An 18,473-nucleotide genomic window follows, 5' to 3' on the forward strand; every position below is an offset into this window, starting at 1 on the left:
AGTGAAAGCAAACTGTGGCCTGCACTCTGCTGCCAAAGGGATGGAGAAGAAGGCATTAGCAATGTCAATTGTGGCGTACCACTTGGCTGCCTTCGACTCCAGTTCGTATTGAAGCTCTAGCATGTCCGGCACGGCAGCACTCAGTGGCGGCGTGACTTCGTTCAGGCCACGGTAGTCTACTGTTAGTCTCCACTCTCCAGTAGACTTTGGCACTGGCCATATGGGACTGTTGAAGGGGGAGCGAGTCTTGCTGATCACTCCTTGGCTCTCCGGTCGACGAATCAGCTCATGGATGGGGATCAGGGAGTCTCGGTTGGTGCGGTATTGTCGCCGGTGCACTGTTGTGGTAGCGATTGGTACCTGTTGTTCTTCAACCCTCAACAACCCCACAACAGAAGGGTCCTCTGAGAGACCGGGCAAGGTGGACAGCTGTGGAGGGATTTTTATTAAATAAAAATCATCCTATGAACATCCCAAGCACTGAGGATTTGTTAGTAATAGTAGAAGGCTGCTAAAGAGCAATTGTAGTTTTAGAGTCTCTGAAGTGATAGTAGAGTAGGAAAAACAGGCTGAGGAATGTAAATATCAGTAGATTAGGTAACGGAATGCAGGCGCAGGAAGCGTTCGCGTGGACACCTGCTTTTGACCAATCTGTGCATGTTAAGATTCGTGTGCTTGCTGACTGTAAACCAATAGAGGATTCGTAGATGCACGTGTTAGTGTGGCTAGCTTATAAAAGTAGCACAATATCTTGAAATAAAGGAGAATGACCATACCCACATTGGGACTCCTCATTACTCCGGGAACGCGCTCCTATTCCGACCCCGGGTCACTCCGACATCTGGTAGCAGAGGATGCGGAAACCTGCTGGGCTCATAACCCAGAGGTCTGGTAGCAGAGACTACAATTCTTCGAGACTGCGGTAAGCGCAGCGAGAGAAGGGGAGTGGGAAACCAGCGACTGGGAGTTGTACTATTCTATTGCTCAAACAGATAGAATAGATATCGGTGCAGAGTGGCCAACTGCCTCCCAGAGGGTGCGCTGCTATTATGGAGAATGAGGCAGCAGCTGCGTTGCTCGCAGGACTACTCTCTAAGAGAGGGATCGAGACAACGGTGAAACAGCTTATCAAGCTAATTAAGTTAGGACAACGTTTGGGACATTTTAAAGACACTCACACGTTGTTTTCTGTGCTTGAATGGCGGGAGCTGGGAGAACTAATGTGGCAGAAGCTTACTGGAGGTGATAAGAAATTGGAGAAGGACATTAAGTCTGTGTCAGACTTGTGGAGAGACGTACTAGACACTTTAAAAGCTATGAAAGCTGAACGGGAGGTGGCGTGTGCGGCTGTTCAGATGCTGGCTCCGGACCCCATGCCGGAACAGTCTAAGAGCATGGAATCCAAGGCGGGACCTTTCGCGCGATTTTTTGGGCTGCCTGCTGTGAAGGGTATGACGGGGTCCACCTGTAAGACTGTTGCCGAATTGCGCGATAGAGTTGAGCGGGACTTAAAAACGCCCGACAGTCTATGTTCGCCATCTTGCCCGACAATATCATCTGCGCCACAGCAGCTGGAAGTTGCCGGGGCTAAAAAACAGCAGCAGTGTGAGGCAAAAGCGGAAGAGCAACCACTGGGCATGAAGGGGGAGGAGTGGCCAGCTCCACCCACCCCCCCGATTCCAGGCGGGAAACGTGCCGCCCTCCTCCCACCGCCCCTCCTCTCCACCCCCCCTTGCCACTCTCCGATGATTCCTCCGGTGCTGCCACACCGCCATCCAGCGGAAAAGAGAAAAATTCAACAGACAGTATTAATCAGCTGTTAAAAGAGGTTGTGCAACAACTAAAGGACTTGACTTCACAGACTCAGCAAAAAGGAGAACCTTGGTCAACCGCCGGTTCGAGAGACAACTTGCCACCCTGTTTCTCCGGACCTACCGCGGCTACCCATCCCGGCCGATGGAGTGGAGTTGTTCGGGATGCTATTTTGGATGGACAGTGGGGAGTTGTATCCGACATTGGCCCCATGGCTTTTCCGGTGGTACAGTACAACGGTCAAGGAAAATGGGAACCGCATGATTGGAAGATTCTACAACAAGCCAAAAATACTATATCGCAGTATGGTGTTAAATCGGAAGCCTCGCGACAAATTGTTATTTGGATTTTTTCTGCTGATTTGATGTGTCCTCATGATTGTCAAAGTCTGATGAGGCTTCTGTTGACACCTACGCAGTTTTTGTTATGGGGATCGTCATGGTCTCAGAGGGCAGTGAATGCTGCTGCCCAACATCAGCAGCCAGGGGATCCATTATATGGGGTCACAGCAGAAATGCTCATTGGTGGGGGACGTTATGTGGATATAAATGTCCAACTAACTTTTCCTGTCAATGTTACAGTTATCTTCTAAGCTTGCTTTAGATGCGTTTCTTTCCTTACCAGGATCGGCAGCCCCTTCTTTCAGCTCGGTGACGCAAGGTGCAACTGAGAAGTATAGCAACTTTATCGATAGGCTTTGGGATGCAGTAATGAACCACCCAGATTTGGGAGAGAACAATAAACAACAAATGTTTAGAATTTTGGCCTTTGATAACGCCAATAACACTACCAGGGCCATTCTAGCCAGTCTGCCCAAAGGGGCAGGAGTGGAAGAAATGCTTTCTCGGGTGGAAAGAGCAGGAGTTCAACAACAAAATGAGTCGATGGCAGCTGTGCTGCAAAGTGCTGTCAAAGAAGTAGTGCAACCGTTGGCAGCTGTTGTTAGGCGAAAACACTCTCCAGGAATAGTTCAGCCCTTTAAAGGCATCTGCTATCGTTGCGGGGAACAGGGGCATAGCAAGCGAAATTGTCGTGCTCCCGTATGGTGTGATAGGTGTCAAAAAAATACCCATGCTACTAAGGTCTGTTCGGGAAACTTCAAATTGAGCGCGAGGAGAGGCCGCGTGCAGAAACAAATGCCCCCTCAGAACAACAGCAGCAATCAGGGTTTTTACAAAAACACTCGGCTGCCACCAAAGGAAGTTTGGGAGTCGACCTGGAAACAACAATAGATTTCACTTTAACCAATACAGAAGTGTGCAAAATCCCTAGCAATGCAGTGGGGCCTTTAGTAGCTGATAGTAATAGGATAGGTGGAATCCTTTTAGGTCGATCTTCTGCAGGAATAAAAGGATTGATCGTAATTCCTGGAGTCATTGATGCAGACTATACCGGTCAAATTCATATTATGGCCTATACAATTAGTCCTCCTCTCTTCATCCCAAAGGGCAGTCGGATAGCCCAGATATTAGCTTTTAAAAATCCTTTAAATCGATCAAACCAAGATTGGGAAGAGCGTGGGTGTAAAGGATTTGGTTCTACTGGACCTGCTGTATGTTTCACTACAAAATTAGACCATCGCCCACTCGAAACTGTGACTTTGACTCAGGAGAACCTTTCAATAAGAATCAATGCAATGTTAGACACTGGGGCCGACATAACTATTATAAATCGAGCAAATTGGCCGTTGCAGTGGGAAATAGAAACCCCAAAGGCATTAATTGCAGGAGTGGGAGGGAACTCAGCCTCATATATAAGTAGTAAACCGGTTCAAGTGAGTTTCCCGGAAGGCCAGAGGGCAACACTGAAGGTCCATGTTTTGTCGCTCCCTGGAAATTTGGAGGCATTAATTGGACGTGATGTTCTCAGTCAGATCGGGGCAATGCTGACTACAAAGCATTTTTAGTCATGGGCACTGGGGAGCAATCGCCCAACCCACCGTTAACATGGATCTCCAATGACCCTGTTTGGGTTGACCAGTGGCCCATGACTAAAGAGCGATTGCAAATAACTAAACAACTGGTATCCGACCAACTTATAGAGGGACATATCAAACCATCTGTCAGTCCATGGAATACTCCTATTTTTGTCATCCCTAAGAAAAGTGGGAAGTGGCGTTTACTACATGATTTGAGGAAAATAAATGACCAAATGTTGCCTATGGGAGCCTTACAACCTGGAATGCCATCACCTAATATTGTTACCTGAAAATTGGCACATACTTATAGTTGATTTAAAGGACTGCTTTTTCACAATCCCACTGCACCCTCAGGACACTCAGAGATTTGCCTTTTCCATACCCTCGATAAATAAAGCAGCACCAGCAGAGCGGTATGAGTGGGTGGTACTTCCACAAGGGATGAAAAACTCTCCTACATTGTGCCAACTATATGTCGCCTGGGCACTGCAACCGATAAGAAAAAAATGGCCTGCAACTATCATCTGTCATTATATGGATGATATTTTGTGCTGTCAACAAGTTCCTTTTGAAGTGCATCATATACAACAATTAACAACCATGCTAGCAGACAAGGGACTTGTAATTGCACCAGAAAAGATCCAGAGGTCTCCACCTTGGAAATACCTAGGGTGGATCATTGAACAGGCAAAATTCGTCCACAAAAAATGGCATTAAAAACTCCACTCAAAACATTGGCTGATGTGCAGACGGTCTTAGGCGACATCCAATGGGTTCGCAACTGCGCTGGCATTACCAATGCAGACATTAAACCACTAATTGAATTACTGCGTGGCACGCAGCCTGCAGCTGAAATTCATATGACGGACAAACATCACGTAGCCTTACAGCACATTATAAACAAACTTACTATAGCCTGGACTGCAAGAAGAATCCTTGAACTGCCACTTTCTTTGCTTATCTGTAACACCGAAGAATCACCTTTTGCCGTTATATGTCAATGGCAAAACAAGAAGGGGGAGACGAAGGGACAACAGGGAATGAACTCCGTGACTGCCATTGACAACACGAGTAATGATAACCTGCCAAATTCCTCCTTTTTTCAAATTTTGGAATGGGTTTTCTTACGGGTACAACCACGTTGCAGTATACAAACTCGTCCTGAAGCCGTAGGGGAATTAATCCGAAAAGGGAGAACGCTAATTATAGAGCTGACAGGACAGGAACCAGCAGACATCAGTATTCCTGTTAACGCTGTAGATTTAGAGTGGTGGATACGCCACGTGCTGGCCTTTCAAGAATCTCTGTTAGGATTTAGCGGAAAGGTGCACTCTCAGCAACCTCAAGGGAAATTGTGGCAGATTCTAAAACGAAATCAGTGGCTAGAAAAATCTAAAGTGGTTGATAGCCCGATACTCGAAGGGTTGACGGTATACACAGATGCGGGAAAACGTTCTAGACAAGCTGCGTGCGTATGGTGGGAAACAGATCAATGGTGCAAAAAGATTTTGCAAGGGCAAGCTGGAGATACCTTACAGACTTTAGAATTAATGGCAGTGGTATGGGCATTAGGGAATTGGCTTGATCATCCTTTGAATGTGGTGACTGATTCTCTATATGTAGCTGGGCTTATACCAAGAATTCAAGACGCACTGATTAGGGAAACAAATAATCCTCAGCTAGGGAAACTATTTATTCAATTGAGATCGACCATCTCCCAGCGAGCGGCTCCGTGTTGTGTCATTCATATCCGTAGCCATCAATGGGAGTTGGGTTTAGGATGGGGCAATCAGATAGCGGACAATCTTGTCAGTCCAGCGTGTCATGTACCACCTGTAGATAAATTTTTACAAGCTAGGCAGGGTCATGAAATATTTCATCAAAACTCAAAGGGTTTAAGAAGGCAATATGGGTTATCAGAAAACGAAGCTCGCTCTATCATACAGGCCTGTCCCAAGTGTGGAAATCATGGACCTGGAATAGGGCTGGGCGTTAATCCAAAAGGTCTCAAGGCTTTAGAGCTCTGGCAGACTGACGTCACCCACATTGCTGAATTTGGGCAGCTCAAATACGTACATGTCACCATAGATACCTTCTCTAAAGTAATATGGGCCACGGCTTTATCGGGTGAGAAGGCTCATCATGTGTGTAAGCACCTCCTTGCTTGCTTCGCAGTGTTGGGTGTGCCAGAACAACTGAAAACAGACAATGGCCCTGCTTACACCAGTCAGAAGTTGAGAACCTTTCTGATGAGATGGGGGGTCAAGCATATTACTGGCATCCCACACTCACCGACGGGGCAGAGCCTTGTAGAACGCACGCATCAGGTATTGAAGGACTATCTAACAAAGCAAAAGGAGGAAGAAAAGGACCCGCAAATGAGACTGCATAAAGTCCTATTTACCCTAAATTATTTGTGTCTGATGGGAGACAGAGAAGAGCCATCGATTATAATACTTCACCAAAACCTTAAGTTTAACTCTCATGCAACGCTTCCAAAACTAAAAGTAATGTATCGAGACCCAATCACTGGCATGTGGCTGGGCCCAGTTTCGGTAATATTTAATGGGAGGGGATACATGTGTGTTTCCACAGATAAGGGACCAATATGGGTGCCTAGCCGAGCGGTGAAGCCTGCGCTCTCGCAAGAAGAGGAAGACGTATCAAAGGAATTGTAACGACCGAGACTGTACGTTGTTATGAACTCTCCTTATGAAATAGAAAAAAGCAAAATCAGATGCGAAGACTGTCACCGATGTAAACCCTGGGTGTTATGTGAATGTTATCAATGTGGGAAAAAATGGTGGGTTCGGCTTAATCACGCTAATCGATGGTGTGATCACTGTTATCAAAAAGAAATTGATTTGACTAAAATATTATTGATTACTGGGCATGAGATAACTAACACACTTTCATATCAGATCAGCTGTAACCAGTGGACTAGATTAACTGCTGAAAGAGCTTGCTTGCCTATTATTTTAGGTGTTGAGTGTAAACGACATAACCTGGTGCCAGAGATCTGGAAAGTACCCTTTAACCAATGGGTTGCAACAAAAGAAAAATGTCAAAAGCGGTTCGCATGGAAAGTAAAGCAAAACAACTACGAAACCTGGTGATTGGAACATTAGTAATAGTGATGGTAGTCCCCGTGACCATGTCCATACATCACATAGAGCCTAGGGAAAATATGTGGGCTACCTGGGCAAACAAAACAGGTCAATCTGCGTTTTGTTTGTCTCTTGCTACGGCAACAGAGCCTTTCAGAACCTGTTTGGTGGGCGTGCCTGGTTTCCGGGTAGAAAAGTTTGCCAACTTCAGCAAAAATAATTGTTCCAACATTAACGAAGTGAGTAAATGCACTGCCTCACTGATAAATGGATTAAATCGTACATTGCCGTGGGACCCCCAAGAATTCCTCTTGTCATGCTATACTTTGCATCCCAGCTTCTCTCTTCAGTCAGCACGGGCCAGTTGCCAGATTTAGGTGACAGGTCCCCATCATGACTGCACAGTACCAGTACCAGCCCCGGTTCCACCACAGTTGGGAGCAGCAGTTTCCCCCCCCAGGGCAGAGAGGGGGAGGACAAAAACAACCCAAAAGCACCCCAACCCCCCCAACCCCACCACCGGGGCAGGAAGGGGCAGCACACACGTTGGCATCGCAGGGTCACCGATGCCGGACCCATCCCTTCCCCTTGGACAGGAAATTCACCTCCCCGCAAAAATCACGCTTGGGATGGGAAATCGTGGGGATAGGAAACCATCCTGGGGCTGAGAAATCATCATTGGGATGGGAAACCATCATTAGGACGGGAAATCGTCATGGGGGTGGGAAATCAGCATTGAGACAGGAAATCTGCAGGGTAGGAAATCATTGAGACGGGAAGTTGTGGTATGAAAAATCAAACCCTTGCAAGGCTGGCTGAACCAATTGCTGGCGGAATGATCGCCATGGGTCCGCCCGACCCGGAGCCCCAGGCCGGCCCCAGCGTGCCCCCGAGGCTCCCCAATCCCCTGCCGGTAGTCCTGAGACCCAGCATGGAGCCGGCTGCCTCCACGCCCCTGGCTGACAGCAAGAAGGAGACGGCACCGGCGGCGGCATCGAGCAGCGAGGCAGCACTGGGGCAGCTGCCAAACCCAAGTAGCCGCAGCTGGCTGCGCCTGTCGCCCATGGGGGGCCAAACCCCACGGGAGGGGCTGCCGCAGCAGCTGTGCATGCCGCCACGGCTGCTGTGCCCTCCCGCCGACTCCGTGCTATCCCTCAGGCCCTGGGGAGGCCTCATGGCTGTGCCCACCCATCTCGAGGAGCAGGAGGAGTCGGTGCCCATCACACCTGAGCAGCGGCCCAAGCAGGAGCGCATCAAGAAGCTGGCCCAGGAGGAGCGGGAGCGGGTGGCCCTGCAGATGTCACCGGGTCAGTTGCAGTTTTTTGGGCAGAGGGAGATCGACATGGAGATAGCCAATGAGTACGACTGCCCATAACTCACCAGTCCAGCACCATCCCCCGTAGCACCCACGCGCAGAGGAGAGCCCGGGGCAGAGACCTGCACCCAGCTGCTCCAGCCCCAGCCCTCTCCCAGACCCCTGTCTTCCTTAATTCATTAAAAGACGGGTGTTCACTTTGCAGCGCCTCTCTCTGCTTGCAGTCATTTGCGCAGCGGGACGGGGTGTGGCAGGGTTAATGCAGCCCCTGCCCACCCCGCGGGTGGCTGAGAGGATGGGTAGACGGGGCATCGCCCCGGGTGGCGGGCGCCCGTGGGAGAAACCACGTTGATTATCATCAACGCTGGGAGGACGGAGGCCTCCATCACTGCCCCAGTACCAGCATCAGCGCCCCAGTACTGGCATCTGCATCGCTGCCCCAGCACAGCATCACTGCCGGCGAGCTGCATCCAGCCCTGCGATGGAGCTGCAGCTGCCCCAGGGGGCCAGGCAGGGACCGGCTGAGCGCAGAAAACTCAGCTCGCAGCTGGCTGGCGAGCAGGCATCACTGGCCAGGGCTCGCATGCCAAGACCCCGGAGCTGACGCTGCACCGGCTGCCCAGCTCGCTCCACCCCCTCTACGGCCTCGTCCGTCGCTGCCTGGACCTCATCCAACAAACCCCCCTGCCCACAGGTGAGCCCCGAGCCGATGTGATGAAAAATTCGCACTGGCCCGCGCTGACCGAGGCGAGAGGCTTGGATGCAAAGTATAGAATTACAGGGGCAAATATTTTTTCATGCGCATGCCGTGCTCCAGCCCAACTGGGGCACCCTAAATGTGCCTTTACACGGGGTTCTTATACCCTTCAGTCCTTCAGGGACCAGACGACTTGACTAATCACTAGCACCCACACTACCGATTACTAATCAGAGTCAAACTTTGCAAAGCAACTCTAGTTTTGCAGCATTCTTGCTGCTTCCTATTGATACAGAAGTCCCTGCAGTCAGTCTTGCTAGAGTTACTGATCTGTGACACCAAACGATGCTGGGGGGGTTTCAAAGACGTGTCAGATGGGCTCGTGTGGTGGTGCGTTCCCCCCGCTCTCCTAGGCCGCTTGTTGATCTCAGAAATTTCCGTGAAACCTCGGTCTTGGAATTCTGAGTCTGGCGGTTGAGCGCTCCTTGACTGTATCAGAAACTCTGCACGGCTGAGGCTGGGAACGTCCTCCCACTGCCTGGCCCAGGTGTCAGGTAGAACAACACCGAAACCTTGAGAATTTTTAGTAATTGCCACCTGGGACTGTGGCCAGGATGGAAATTTACGGATGACCAAAGCCAAGCATCTTGCGAACCTATAAAGGGTGGTCCTAAGTGAGGCCCTTTTTGCTCTCCTGGACCGCAGCGGCTGCGCCCAGCATCTCCCTCGGAGTGGGAGCCTCTCAGAGCTCGCGACCTCTCGAGTCTGAGATATTCGGAGGCCTGTCGCCAACGACAGGACCTGGGCTGAACCCCTTCACTCCTCGAAGCTCATCCCTTCGCCTGTTGAGAAAGAAATGCCTAGACATTCGACGTGAATATTTCTTCACTGAAATCAAGGGGAACTTCTAACAGGTATACCTTCTGTACATATTTTTTTTTTTTTTTTTTTATATTTCTGCCTGTCTGTATGTGTGGACTAATAGTAAGCATAATCTGTAATTAAGTCGTGATTATAGTAGACTCTACTAACACTTATTTCGTAAATATTAAATTAGTAATGATTAAGTGCTACTAAAGTTTGTTAATTATTAGTTGATGATTAAGCGCTGCTAAACTGTGAATGAACCCTAGACTGCTGCTAAACACATATAATCCCTGAGATATAAACCCTTAGACGATTTTCCTTTATATGTTTCATCCATGTAATAAGTAATAGAGTGAACCTCGCCATCGAATTCTGTTAGGTCGCACCTTCATAAATCTCTGTTAAAATCACTTTCTGCTAATACCTTTGATGGTGATTCTTTAAGCGGCCTCTAAACCACTCATTCGCGACAGCTAGGATGCTGGCGTTATCTTGGCTGACCTGGGGTGTCCTTTATCCTTCATGGACAGCCCTGAGCTTCCCAGAGGCAAAGTCCTTCTTTCCAAGGCTGGGCTGTCCTTTTGTTTGTTTTACTTCAGCATGAAAATACCAAAGTCTTCAGTAAAACTCCACTACCTCATCACATTACAGCACATCATGTGAACTCATAACTACAAACAAAGTTAATACACTTTCATACTATAAAGACTGGTTGATTAAATAGTTCGGGAGGGAAATTGTCATAACGTGCCTTATGGGTCCCACCAGCCAGAGTCCCCAAAAGCCACTGACAGGGTGACGAAGAGCCAGCAAAGATGCCACCCGCGGAGGATCGGTCTCCTTTAGTGATTAGCTTTGCTGCTGCAAACCAGAAATCTCCCTGCAGCACTCGGGGCATTTCAGCATCCCCGGCAGAGCCACCCCACGGCGTTTCATCTCCCTTGATCCCTGCTGTTCCCAAGACCGACATGGCTGACCAGCAGCCTGTGCCCCAGGACTACAGCTCCCGGCATGCCCTGGGAGCCAACATGGCCACCTGGCAGGCCCAGGACTACAGCTCCCGGCATGCCCTGGGAGCCAACATGGCCACCCAGCAGACCCAGGACTACAGCTCCCGGCATGCCCTGGGAGCCAACATGGCCACCCGGCAGGCCCAGGACTACAGCTCCCGGCATACCCTGGGAGCCAACATGGCCACCCGGCAGACCCAGGACTACAGCTCCCGGCATGCCCTGGGAGCCAACATGGCCACCCGGCAGGCCCAGGACTACAGCTCCCGGCATGCCCTGGGAGCCAGCATGGCCACCCAGCAGGCCCAGGACTACAGCTCCCGGCATGCCCTGGGAGCCAACATGGCCACCCGGCAGACCCAGGACTACAGCTCCCGGCATGCCGCAGGGTGTGCCTGCCTTGCTGTCTGACCCTGCGAGGACACCGTCGTCCTCGCCCGGCCCGGCCCTGCCCCCCACAGGCCCCATGGCCGCCCCTCCGGGGCTGCGGGGGTCCCGGAGCCCCGGTGGAGCCGGGAGGAGGAAGGGAGAGGGAGAGAGCGGCAGAGAGGGGTGGGGCAGGGCGGTGGGGTGGCCCGAGAGGAACAGGAGACGGACAGAGGGACGGGAGCAGGACAGAGGGACGGCAGGAACAAGGGAGGGGCTGGACAGGGAGTGGAGAAAGGAAACCCCTGGAGGAGGAGGGAGAAGGGGATGAGGGGAAGGGGCAGGGGCAGCCAGGAACGTGGTAATGAGCAGCGGGACAGAGGGACAGAGAGAGCAGAGGAGGGCAGGAGGAAGGACAGAGGGACAGAGAGAGCAGAGGAGGGCGGGAGGAAGGACAGAGGGACAGAGAGAGCAGAGGAGGGCGTGAGGAAGGACAGAGGGACAGAGAGAGCAGAGGAGGGCGGGAGGAAGGACAGAGGGACAGAGAGAGCAGAGGAGGGCGGGAGGAAGGACAGAGGGACAGAGAGAGCAGAGGAGGGCGGGAGGAAGGACAGAGGGACAGAGAGAGCAGAGGAGGGCGGGAGGAAGGACAGAGGGACAGAGAGAGCAGAGGAGGGCGGGAGGAAGGACAGAGGGACAGAGAGAGCAGAGGAGGGCGGGAGGAAGGACAGAGGGACAGAGAGAGCAGAGGAGGGCGGGAGGAAGGACAGAGGGACAGAGAGAGCAGAGGAGGGCGGGAGGAAGGACAGAGGGACAGACCGACACAGGCAGGGCGAGGGAGCGGGACAGAGGGGAAAAAGGGAAGGAGACCGGGAAAGGGAGAGGCAGGGACAGGGAAGAGAAAAGATCTGCAGAGCAGCCAGCGCTGTGAACTCGCAGCTGACTGCCTCTTCTCTGAAAAGATGTGAAAACTGCAGTTAATGACGACACCAGCAGCTGCACCCGCCCGGGGCCTGCTCCTGCCCTGTCGGCTCCTCTGCCACCAGGGACATCACAAGCACCTGCCCAGCAGGAGCGTCCTCACTCCCAGCACCCCGGGCTTTTCCCCTCCACCTCCGTCGCTGTCTCCCGTCTCCCCCTGCTCTCCTCGCACCCGGGCACCTTCTCACCCCCCCACCCCCTCCAGTGCCTCTGTCTGTCGCGGTGTTTGTGTGGCCGATGTCACCTCGGAGGCGTTGTCCCAGCCGGGCCGCCTGCATCTCCTGCTCTTCTCCCTCTGCTCTCACCGTGACTCCGCCCGCCCTCTGACGTACTTCTGACCTCAGAGGCCCTTTCACCCTGCCTCCCTTCTGCTGTTAAATCCTGTTCCCGCACGAGAAGTGACAACCGGTCGGTGTCCCCTCCGTGCACCTTCCCTGCACTCTCCTGAGCTGGACAGACGGTGGGAACTGTCACCATCGGCCCGCCTGTGCTTGAAGTCTTCTCCTGGCACAGGCGCAGCTCTGGGTGTGCTTGGTGCGTACCGTGCTTCCCGAAGGAGAACAGCAACGCTCCGAGCTGCTCCTGGGCAGTGTCCAGCTGGGAAGAGCTGATTTGAAGGCAGGTTTGCCGCAGGTCCTGAGGCTGGTCCAGGGGTGCTCCCTGTCCCCCCGCTCGGGCACAGCTCCCACATCTGGCTCCTTCCAGCAGGATTTGGGAAAGCCCGTTCCCAGCTGAGCTCCAGGCCAAGGGCACGGGGCAGAAACAGCCCCCACCCCCGAGGGCCCCGCCCCCAACTGGCCTCTGTCCCCAGACCACTAAAACTTCCAAACAGGCTCTTCCTCTAACTGCATTATCTTCAGTTTAAGAAAAGAAACTGTATGCTCCCAGATTCAGCAGTCTGACTAAGACTGTTAGAGGATGATTTGGGCTTCAGTTCCAGAACAAAAGAATCTCCATTACAGAATCTCAGCCACCGCCTCCATGATTGTCGTCACTGACCCACAAAAACTGTGTTGTAAAAAATAAAATTACCCTCTCCTCCCCAGATCTTTGTTCTCATACCCTCAGACTACCACGGTAATAACCACGTAATTATTCTGTAAGTCCCACCGATCTGAAACCCCTTGAAAGCATTATTGCCTGACGTGACTGACAGCACTTTTGATAAGGGAGAACCATCACTAAGCACGCACCCACCCGTTAGTCCTTTTGCCTCTGTGACCGAGCATGTCTACACGGATATCTCTGCCTGACAGGAGAAGACCGGCCCGAAAAAAGCATCTTACATTGTCTTAGCTCCAGAGTAAGCAAGGAATTTATGATAGTGGTACAAACAAGTTTAAGAGAAAGCAGGATAGCGGAACAAGCAGAAAATGTGCTTCTGATGTCACTTTTGGCACAATTCCTGATTGGGCAGGCACAAGCACCTGGCTTTTGTGCAGGTGTTTATGCCACTGCTGGGTTAGTACCTGACTGAGCAGGCGTGGGAACCCGGCTTGTGCGGGTGCTTGTGACGTCACGGGTGGCTGACTAGGTGACATGGCTGACACGGGAACCTGGCTTATCCTGCTGTTTTAATGTCACAGGTCGATTTCTAGCTCATACGGCAGCCGTGGGAACCTGTCTTGTGCAGGTGCTTGTGATGTCACTTGTGGCACAGTTCCTGATTGGGCAGGCACAGGAACCTGGTCTGTGCCTGTGCTTGTGATGTCATTTACGGCATAGTTCCTGTTTAGGCAGGCGTGGGAATCTAGTTTTTGCAGTTTCACACAATGTCACTTGTAACTTAATAGTTGCCAGCGCAACTATTGTGGGTGCTTGTGATGTCACTTGCGGCACAGTTCCTAGGTAGTACAGGCCAACAGGGAAGCACCGGAGAAATACCTCAAAGGAATCAAGGTGTGTTCCTCTAAAAAGATGACACAGCCTACAGCCCAGCTGAAGTGCCTCTGCACCAATGCACGCAGCTGGGCAACAAACCAGAGGAGTTGGAAGCCACCGTGCTGCTAGAAAGCTACGACCTAGCTGCCACTACCGAAAGGCGGTGGGACGAATCCCACGGCTGGAGCGCTGCTGTCGATGGCTACCAGCTGTTCAGAAGGGACAGGCGAGGAAGGAGGGGCGGAGGGGTGTCCCTCTATGTCAGGAAACGGACAGGTTGTGAAGAGCTCCCTCTGAAGAACAAGAATAGCCACGAGCAGCTTGAAAGCTTATGGGTAAGAATTAGAGACCGAGCCAACAAAGGGAACCTTTCTGCCCTTACGTGCAGTCTTGCCCCGTTCTGACCCACTCAGAAAGCTCTGACAAGGATCGTCTCACTCACTTAATCACAACTAAGAGTCCCATGACAGCCTCTTTCCTCATGTTATTTCCCACCGAGTACCAAAATGACAGCTCCTAATTACAGGCCCTTAGAGCAGCTTCCACTGCGCGTCCCCTGCTACACACAACAGAACAGCATTGTCCTCTCCCCTGCTGTCACGAAAGAGTGGTTTAGAGGCTGCTCAAAGAATCACTGTTGACGGTATTAGCAGAAAGTGATTTTAATAGGAATTTATAAACGCGCCACTTAACAGAGTTCGATGGCAAGGTTCGCTCTATCACTTACTACGCAGATGAAGCACACAAAGGAAAAGAGCACGGGAAACTGAGATGTCCTTGGCTAGTGTAAACACTCCTTAGCAACAACTAAAACATCAGCGTGTTACCAACATTATTCTCATACTAAATCCAAAACACAGCACTATACCGGCTATTAGCCAGAAAATTACCTCTATCCCAGCCGAAGCCAGTGTATTGTGTCAGAACTGAGTTGGGATGACTTATACAGAGGCCAAGAAGGAAAAGGTTAAGGAAGACCCTCCCACTGAGTCACGAGGTTCAGAGTAGACCCAGCTAGATCCACCCCTAGTCCCAGACTTGGTCGACGGTATATGTCTAAGGGATTATATCTGTTCAGCAGCAGCCTAAGGTTCATTTACAATCTTAAGATAGATCATAAGATTTTAGCAGACTATATTTGCTAGCAGATACTTCCATCAATACACACACACACGCGGATGCAAAGATGGATAAATACACAAAGATATATCTGTTAACACTCCCCCTCGAGTTCAGTGAAATACTCACCTAAAATGTCTTGGCATTTCTCAGTGGGGGAAGGGTTGAGCCTCAAGGAGTATTGCAGCCCAGGTCCTGTGCCAGCCGGCGACGATCCTCCGAATACTGCAAACTCGAGAGTTTGCAAACTCTGAGGAGCATTCATCTCGGAGGGAGATGCTGGGCGCAGCTCGCTGCGGTCCAGGAGAGCTCAAAGGGCCTCACTTAGGACCACCCTTTATAGGTGCGCAAGATGGTTGGCTTTAGTCATCGCCACACTCGGGAAGAGCTGTTCACACACCCCTGGCAACCAGCCTTGCTGCCTGCTCTGCTGCTCAAGACCATGAGAACTTTTTGGCCTGGCCCCCAGCAGAAAATGTGATCTGTCTCACCACCTCTAATTTCAAAGTTTCAGGGGTGGTTTTTTATGTTTGAGGGTTTTTTTATAATCACTGCACAGCACAAGTCAAAACCACACACCTGCGTTTTAAGGAGAACTGTAAGCTACAAGAATAAAACTATCCAGTCTATGTAATCACGCTTCTTTCCAGGATACGTCGGTCATTTTTTTTACATTTCAGTGGGCAGCTTTACATTAAAATCACTAAATTCTGATATGGAATTAGCAAAACGTAGTCTATAAATCTTTGAAAAGAACAATACATTGAGGGAAAACTGCTCATATAAACTGTAAATTACATGTCTCTGCTGTCAAAGGTTATAACGCTTTTGAGTATCTTTGCCGTCTTCACCTCCTTTCTCTTCACTTTCTTCTGATGACATTAGAACTGCCGTACCTCAACATAACATTAAACTGTTCAAGCACTCTTGCAAATTTTATGAAATCCAAAATGCCTTACTGTCCTAGTTGTGGCTGGGATAGTTAAATTTCTTCACAGTAGTTTGTATGGGGCTATGTTTGGGATTTGTGCTGAAAACAGTGTTGATAACACACTGATGTTGTGGTTACTGCCGAGCAGTGCTTACTCAGAGCCAAGGCCTTTTCTGCTCCTCACGCTGCCCCGCCAGCGAGTAGGTTGGAGGTGCACAGAAAGTTGGGAGGGGACAGAGCTGGGACAGCTGACCCCAACTGACCAAAGGGATACCCCATACCGTATGGCGTCGTGCTCAGCATTAAAACTGGGGGGGAGGGTGGCAGGGGGGCCGCTGCTCAGGGAATGGCTGAGCATCAGATGGTTGGTGGTGAGCAATTGTTTTCATTTGCATCACTTGTTTTTCCTGGGTTTTATTTTCCTCTCTCTGTTGATTTTTTTTTCCTTTTCCTTACAATTTTCTAAAACAATTTCTTTTTCATTATTAAATTGTTTTTATCTCAACCCACGAGTTTCTTTCTCACTTTTACCCTTCTGATTCTCAACCCCATCCCACCAGGTTTTGTTAATACTATCATGTTAATGACACAATGGATCCTGCCAAACCTACAACCTGCAAAACCTGAAGACCAACTTATGCAAGAAACGTTCCAGAAATTACAATCAGCACAGAGAAGCGTAAATATCGATCTTGGTCTGACCTTGCCAAAACTGCTGGGAGAGCTGTCATCAGCCTCAGTGACTAACAGCAGGCAAGACTCTCTCAGCTGGCTGAGCTCAGATAGAGCTCCTAGGAAAACAGCTATTTCAGAAAGTCATAGCCTTGCTATTTTGGGAAAGCGTTTCCAGGAAATCTTTTTAATACTCTAAAATGGTAAGACGAAGCATGGTAACCTCACTCCAAGTTCTAGCTCTGCCACAGATTACCTTTTTTTTCCCCCCCTCTCTTCACCAAAAGGGTGGCGCTTCTTTCTGAATGCAAGAGGAGTTACATGGGGTGTACAGACAGCCCATGGAAAACCGAGAAATGAGTCTGTGATCACTTCCATCCCCATTCCTTGGCTCTCCAACACTCCTTTCACGCTCCTTTCCTCGCCAGCAGTCAGGCCTTACGCAGTCTGCGCAACATGTACAAGACGCTGACTTCGCCAGGTATTGCCCAAATCATCTCCTACTCGAGTTCTGATCAGCTCAACTACTGCCACAGCCTTTTCTGTCCTTACGTGCGGTCTTGCCCCATTCTCACCCACTCAGAAGGCTCCTACAAGGATCACCTGACTCACAGCCTTAATCACAACTAATAGTCTCCTTAACACCCTGAAGTTGTTTCCGTCACTTCACACATACAGTTAATGCGGCCTTTCATGACTTAGCCTCCTCCCTCATGTTATTTCCCACCGAGTACCACGACGACAGCGCCTAATTCCATGTGCTGAGAGCAGCTTCCACCGACTGTCCCTTGCTACACGCAATAAGAACAGCATTGTCCTCTCCCATGGCCATCTCCATGCTCGGGAGGAGGTGTTCACACACCCCTGGCAGCTGGCCTTGCCGCCTGAACATCCTTGCTGTGCTGCTCAAGGACACGAACACTGTCACACTATGGCTGTACCCACATCACCGTTCCTCATTCTGAGTGACACTGCCCATTTCTGTGTATTCCCACCTGCCCACAGCCATCTGCTGTTTTCGATCTTGTAAACAGTTTGGAAAAGCACGCTTTTTTTCTTTTTTAATACCTGCTTTCACCTCACTACAGGACAGGCCCAGAGTCCATGACTATGGCTGGTCAAGCCTGTAGCAACACAGAATTGTGTAGGGATGAAAAATACCCAATAGTTCAGCTCCTTTCAACTGTTTAAGACAAGGCTTTTGGCTAGAACACAGACAAGAAAATTTAAAACCAGAACTAACCTCCACTCCCTCCTTGATTGGCACCTCTTTCTTCATCAGTTCTTTGCATTTCTTCAAGTTCCTGGGGACTACATAGCAAGATTTTCCTGTTTAAAAGAAATAAGGAAAATCAGCCACAAATATGCAGGAAACCTGCCAATCACATACATGGTGCGCACACAGTAGCACTACCAAGGCCCTGCATATACACAAAAAGATTAAATTAATGCACCGGGGAGGAGAGAGCAGGAACAGCACTCTGGCACCCACGACTGGTAACAGAGACGTTCTCCCAGCACCCTGTGCCCCTCTCACCTGTTCTGGTCTCTCTGCATTGTCCTTTCCTCATCTCCAGCCACTGGTTTTGACCTTCAGTCAGATCTCCACTGCTTGTAAAATTCCCCGTTTCAAGGAAATCAACAAGACAACCACGTCCTCCTGATCCTTGTCTCTTATGGGAATTTGGTCTGGCAACCAATACAGCAAGGCTTGCCCCAGAGGTAGGTGGGATGAGATTTGTTGTTGTTCTGCAGGGAAGCACAGCACAAAGAAAACCTGGTGAGGTTTAAGCATGA

The sequence above is a fragment of the Calonectris borealis genome, unplaced genomic scaffold (assembly GCF_964195595.1).
Source record: "Calonectris borealis unplaced genomic scaffold, bCalBor7.hap1.2 HAP1_SCAFFOLD_271, whole genome shotgun sequence".
Taxonomy (NCBI): domain Eukaryota; kingdom Metazoa; phylum Chordata; class Aves; order Procellariiformes; family Procellariidae; genus Calonectris; species Calonectris borealis.